Source organism: Morone saxatilis, unplaced genomic scaffold, assembly GCF_004916995.1.
Source record: "Morone saxatilis isolate NCDOM2014 unplaced genomic scaffold, NCSU_SB_2.0 Contig23, whole genome shotgun sequence".
Lineage (NCBI taxonomy): Eukaryota > Metazoa > Chordata > Actinopteri > Moronidae > Morone > Morone saxatilis.
This window is the reverse complement of record NW_023339796.1, coordinates 3,429,451-3,435,969: the sequence shown is the minus strand read 5'-3', so window position 1 is coordinate 3,435,969 and position 6,519 is coordinate 3,429,451.

The following is a 6,519-nucleotide window of genomic DNA, read 5'->3' as shown; positions in this document are numbered from 1 at the left end:
ATTGAATTGAATTGAATTATATTCCTAAATCTATGTTAAATCACGTGACAATGCAGTGTTTGTGCACATTGCAGGTGGACAGGTTGGTGAAAGGACAAGTGTGTGAGATTTAGTGACATCCTGTGGTTTAGTTGCAACCATTTGAATACAGCTCACCCTTTCAAGCGTGCAGGAGAAGCTACGGTGGTCCAATCTAGATCTGTTTGAGTTTTGTCCATTCTGGGCTACTGTAGAAACATGGTGGTTGAACATGGCAGATTCTGTGGAAGAGGACCTGCTCCCTAGATAAAATCAGCTCATTCTTGGGTAACAAAAAACAACTATTCTTATTTTTCAGGTGATTGCAACACTGTGTATTTCTGCCAATAGATCCTCTTACACACTGAAACCTTCACAGGGCCCAGCAGAGGCAGGAAGAACCTCGCTTCTGACTGCAAGCGCAGTGCGTTTGAAGGAAACCCAACCAGAAATACCTCCTCTATTGATCCGCCATACAGCTTGATACAGAACTCAAACATGCTGACAAACTAACTTTCATTTTACACTACTTTATACTTGCACTGCACTAGAATTCATAGGTAAATATTACACTTTTTATTGCATTACTTTTATCTATTAATGTATATTTTGCCATTAATTATTATCAGGTTGAAAGTTTGAATGCAGAACTGTTACTTACATTGTGGTATTGCTACTTTTACCTATGTAAAGGATCTGAATGCTTCTACCATCCAGCGCTTTAAAGCTATTTTGTTGTTGATTTTAGCTTCGGTCAAATAAGTAGAATTAAAAAAACTGCATACAAAAGTAATACCTTTAACAGTACACTACCTGTTATTTCAGGTTAACAACCACATGTTTGACATGTGTTTCCGCTACCCACCACCTTCACTTCCTGTGCAAACTGAGATAGCGGTCTCTGATACAATTTTTTTTATTGTTGCTCTTTTCCTGTACTAAGCACATTTGGGGCCTTTTTTTTTCTGGTTTTGAAATAGTTGCTTTAATCACTGGCTTGTGTGATCAAGTTCTGTCATGGAGGACCAGAGCAGACATAATACGTGTTACCAACTACATCTGGTGCCTATTAACATGGTACAGGCCTAACCTTTAACCCCACTGACTCACAGGTGGGTCTGTCAGTGCAGACCTTTCTACTGGAGATCCAAAAATTTGCAAAGATACCAAATATATCAGTCCAAAGCTATTATCTAGTCTATATTATATCTAGAATATTTCCATTTGATGGGATGTTGATGCCATATAATACATGGAGTCTTAGTCATATAGAGCTGGAACAAGCTGATACAGAATACCTAATGTATACTGTGTAATACTGTAAGAAAATGTGCAGTAAGATGAATTTAACAACCTTTAAAGCTACTTTATTTCGCAAGTAAAATAAAATCCATTATCCAAAATATATTAAAGTATATTAAAATATCCCTTTTAAATTCAACATGGTAAAATAAATTGAAGATGTAGATAAGCAAAGACATGTTGTAATTCATGTTCCAAATGTTTGTAATTCTGTTCCAAACTAGACACACATATGTTGACTCAAAGACTATTTTCTCTTCAGAGTAAAGCAGCGAAGGGACTCAGAGCTGACGGTCAACCTCCCACATTTAGCCTCTGTAATCACTGTAAAATGTGTGATGAGACTGGAGCAGCTGATGCTGCCGGCAGGCCAGATGACACATGCACTCACCATCTCCATTACAACTTTCTTTACATCACTGCACAATCATCCTGCCGCATACCTCCAATAATCCGTTCAGGGAGAGTTTAATGAGTGCTTTTTCTTCACTATCAGTTTCACAGACATTCATAACAGAGACAAAAACCCAACAACCACAACCACAGGCTTCTGATGACCGCTGCTTTCTTTAAGGACACATCAGAGGGAAATGCTACGACACAGACAGTGTTTGCTGTGTACTTTCTACTTTGTACTTTCTATTTTCACATTATGGTCGGAAGTAGGTCTACATCTTTATAAACAAATGTATCTCTGATTGTATCTAATGCGTATCATAGCCATATAAACCCTTTAAGGGACAAAAATGAGCTTCAGCCTTCTATTTACCATCTGTTTGTTTTACTTTTGTTTAATGCAAATGTATTTAAAGGAATATGTACTGTGTACGTTTTAACACAGAGGCTCTACAAGACAAGTAGACCATGCCTTATAGGAACCACTTGCTTTAGATACACAGTGAATAGTGCCCAGTTGATAATCCAGCCTTAATGCTACAAAATATTGGTTGTGGAAAGGAAGTGTTGTTTGTTTATGCACATTTACAACTGAGGCATGGTACTGTGATTGCATTACTTTGTGTAACATATCTAATGCTTTAAATGATTAATAGCACAAATTATAAGAGTTGTTCTTCAAGTGCTGCTTCATAAACTACCACATTTAACCTGACTCCATAGATTGAGAAACATGCCTGCTTCAGGACGGTTGATAAGTCATTGCTGCAGTCTAACGGCAACACAGACATGAGACAGCATATAAGTGCAACTGTAGACGCTAAAGCCAGCAGAGTATGGGAAGGTGGTACAGAAACCAACTTCTGGGCAGGAAACCTCACCTTAAACGAAACCACATGACTGAAGTTCACATGAGATCAGACTGAGTTGAGCTGAGCTGAATGTTTAGCCCATAAAACATATTCTCTGAGCTGAGGCAGACATGTTTTATGAGAAATAATCCACTTAGTTTGTGTCTTGGATTCATTCTGCTGTTTTACGTGGTTTCAAGAGGCAATTCTGCCACTCTGTGGTCAAAGCGTGATATGGCATACAGACAGTGATTATGATATGAATGCCAAACCAACCTTTAAGACCTGAGTCTAAGGTTTTGTTCATGTCAGAGGATTTCAACCTTTCCTCTTTATCCTTAGTTGTGTCCCTGTCCCAGACTTCATAATTCTATAAGTATGTAGTGAGCTCACCCTTTCAAAGTACACTCAATAAGTATATATGCAGACTTTTTGATATACTTTATAGACCCATAATGCATTGCACAAAGCTACCAGAGGAGGAATTGTGAATAGTGAGAAACATTTTTGCAAACACAGTTGGCACCACAAGATCCATTCCTAGCTGTTCTGGAGCTTTCGACACAGTCTTCACCCGGCACATCGAGGTTTTCCCAGCTGTCGTGGAATTGGCCTTAAAAACAGCAGCTGACAAACAGTCTCATTACAAGGTCTGTACTTAAACCGAATCTTTTAAGGATCAGGCAGAAGGAAATTGAGTCTTCTAAATTTCAAAGCACCATGTTTTCCCTCGTACTTTTTAGTGGTATGCAGTAGTTTTGGGTTTTATTTTCCCAGGGTTTTGAGAGGCCTATGTGCGAGATATCGGCTTCCAACCCAAAATGATAGAGATGACACATCATTGATAAATCACATTATATTATAATATATAATATTTAAATGTCCTCATTTCTCAGAGTCAGTCAAATAACATGCTACATTCAATGGGTTTCTTCAATAAACTGTATGAAATCTAACAAAAATCAAGTATCTGTTACTAGATACCAGTGGAGGGTTGTACTTTGGACAAACTTTAAAACAAACCATTCTTTCTGATATAGGAAAGAAACAGTAAAGCAGCTTTTACTTAAAACATTTATTTGATCCAATTCTTTGGAATGTAATAGTTAATGATCAGAGTCTGAGACAACAGAGACGGATGAATCTGGGTGCTGACCAGAAAGTCAAAGTACAAACAATACTTTTAGTCACTTAAGGCCTCACTGCTTTTCCATTTTTTTACTTCCTTATTTCCTTTCTTGTTTTTTTTCTGGATCTGAGACAGCAAAAACTACAGAAGCAGTATTGAAAATAAAACACTTTTTTTTCTTGTCATACAAAGAAAAATAAAAAATAAAACAATGGCACGTACATCAGTGACAAAAACACAAGGTGATATTATACCAAGTAAATAAAATTGTTACGTTTTCAAAGAGACGCATATAAGCTTTTTCGAGAATGAAAAACATCTCTGTAAGTTGTACTTTTCAGAATTATAACATTGTCATCTGAAATCGTGTTAAAAAGAAGCAACAATAACACTCTTCTCCTTCCTTCTTTCTGTCTTTTTATAAATCAATATCATAAACACAGATTTTTTTTTTTAAATATATCAGTGCAACATTTGTTTCACATCTAGTGCTGCAGCATCCTTTCTTGTTTAAAGGGGAAGGATGGACGTCCGACTGAAACATCAGAAGCACATTCTGTCAGATTGAAATTACATTTTGTGACACCCATAATCTCGTCTGCTTCGTTTGCTGTAAACATATTGATATTTTCCAGAAAAAAACAGAGACCGTTGGACCAGTGTGATTTTCAAGAGCTAATAATCTCAACAGTCAGAGCACCTTAATTGGATTGGAAATGTTCAGTCAGCCTTTGCTGAAACAATGATTTGATTTAAACAGATCCAGAGGAGGTTGATTTCCTTTACAACAAAAAACGGGGAAACTTGATGTCTCTAAAGCCTCATCTTAAAAGGAATCAATTGATGCTATATTGACTACTGACAAACAGTCTCACTTCACATTTGGAGCTCACACAATGCCACATAATGCTACATTAAAAATGGGCAAATTTAACTTCCACAGTGCACTGCAACAGGAATCACACTGGAACAAACATTGTAGTTCTTCCAGTTGCCAGTGGCAATATGTCAAGCTATCACACCTGCTTTTTTCCAATGGCTTGTGAATCTTTGTAAGTTACGTATCTGTCTTGCCCAGCATAAAAGAACTTGTTAATTATCACAGAGTGAACTAAAACATCTGCTGGAGGTTGTTCACTGATACCAATGAGCTAGTGATCGGTGACATTTCTGGTTTTCAAGGCTCAATCCTCCCACCTATACAGTGCTATGAACAAGTGACCAGTATCACAACACATTTAGCTAAAAAAGCTAAAACACAACAAAGCAGTATTATTAGTACAGTATTTATAAGGCTTGTCGTTTTCAGTCAATTCTTTCACTAAAAAATACCCAGGTTTTTAAAAAAAAAATTGGATTTTAATCCAGGATCTCATGTCCTCACAGAGTGGGACAGAGTTGTTAAGAGGGCACTGATCACTGTAGATTGCAGAATATATGAGCCTTTTGTGATGTTGACAGTTAAGATAATGCTCCTGCAAAGAGAGAGTGATGACTAAAACGGGGATAAAATACAAATTGAGCTGCTGCAGAAACCCACGGAAAAAGCGAAGAAACATAAACAACGGAGTGCTGTCCGGGCAAATTTTTAAATCCAATTTTCAGATGTTTAAAAATAAACAAGAAGAAAATAATGAGCCCTATGGGTTTATGGGTCACTTTTGTTGGGTCTCTGCTCTGATTAGCGTGTAAAACTCATCTTTGTATGAAAATGCGACTTAATTGTGTGTGTTATTCCCAGACTACTCGCTCAGATCATTTAGTAACCTGTTGGGGTCATTTTTTGCTCCATTCAAATATTTCTCCTTTGATAGTCAACACAGGAAAATACACTGACAGAGAGAACAGCATTGTCATGGCATACATTAGTTCTTGCTTTATCAATCAAGACATTCAGAGCCTCCACATGCTGTCAGCTCAATAAAAGACGCTGATGGACCCGATGAGAGACACTCAAGAGTCTTTCTGATGGACTGCTGGACACACTTCTGGTTTAATGTCTCACAGTCATTGTGTTAGCAGTAATATGAAGTATCTCAATCCTGATGGTCCATCCTTGACGTGCTGTCGTCATCTTAGCGGTACTGAGGTGGTCTGTTTTACCCTGTACAAAAACATTGCTTCCCCATGAGGCATTTCTCCACAATCTCAAAGCCATTTCCATCGTTCTTCCCAGAGCACAAACAGAAACCAGGCGACAACAAAACTGACAAAATGGCGACCAGCTCACACATGTAAAGGAAACACAAACAACACGATTTGTGCCTCTGTCTGTTAAAACTGATATTTTCTGTACATTTTCTGAATTTTGGAGTTTAGGGCGAGTTTGATTCCAACACAGAAAGGATACTGCGGCACTGGTGTCTTTTTCTATAGAAAAGAGCGCTCAAATATATTAAAACCTATGTACAATATGTTGGATGTGTCATGTGCCATGAAAATGAGGCATTCAGGGCTCCTACACATTCTCCATTCTGAAATCTCAAAGCTTTCCTAAACCTAAATGTTAACTGTTTCACTTGGACTTTAACATTTTAAATCAGTGTGACTGTCATCAAGGCAAGAAGATCTTCAGATCTACACCAGCACGTGTGATATTTGACAGTACTCTACAAGACTAAAGATTTGCAGTCGTATAAAATTTGTTTTCCGGATCTGTCCACGTGTCTGTGTAGGAACCCTAGACGGAATGCCAGCCGATGAGAAAAACAACCAGCAGAAAACAAGGCAACAGAAAAGTTGGAGGAAAAGAAAAAGGCACTGTCGGAACTAGACACAGGTCACAATGGTACCCGCCTTCACACATAAACATACACACACACA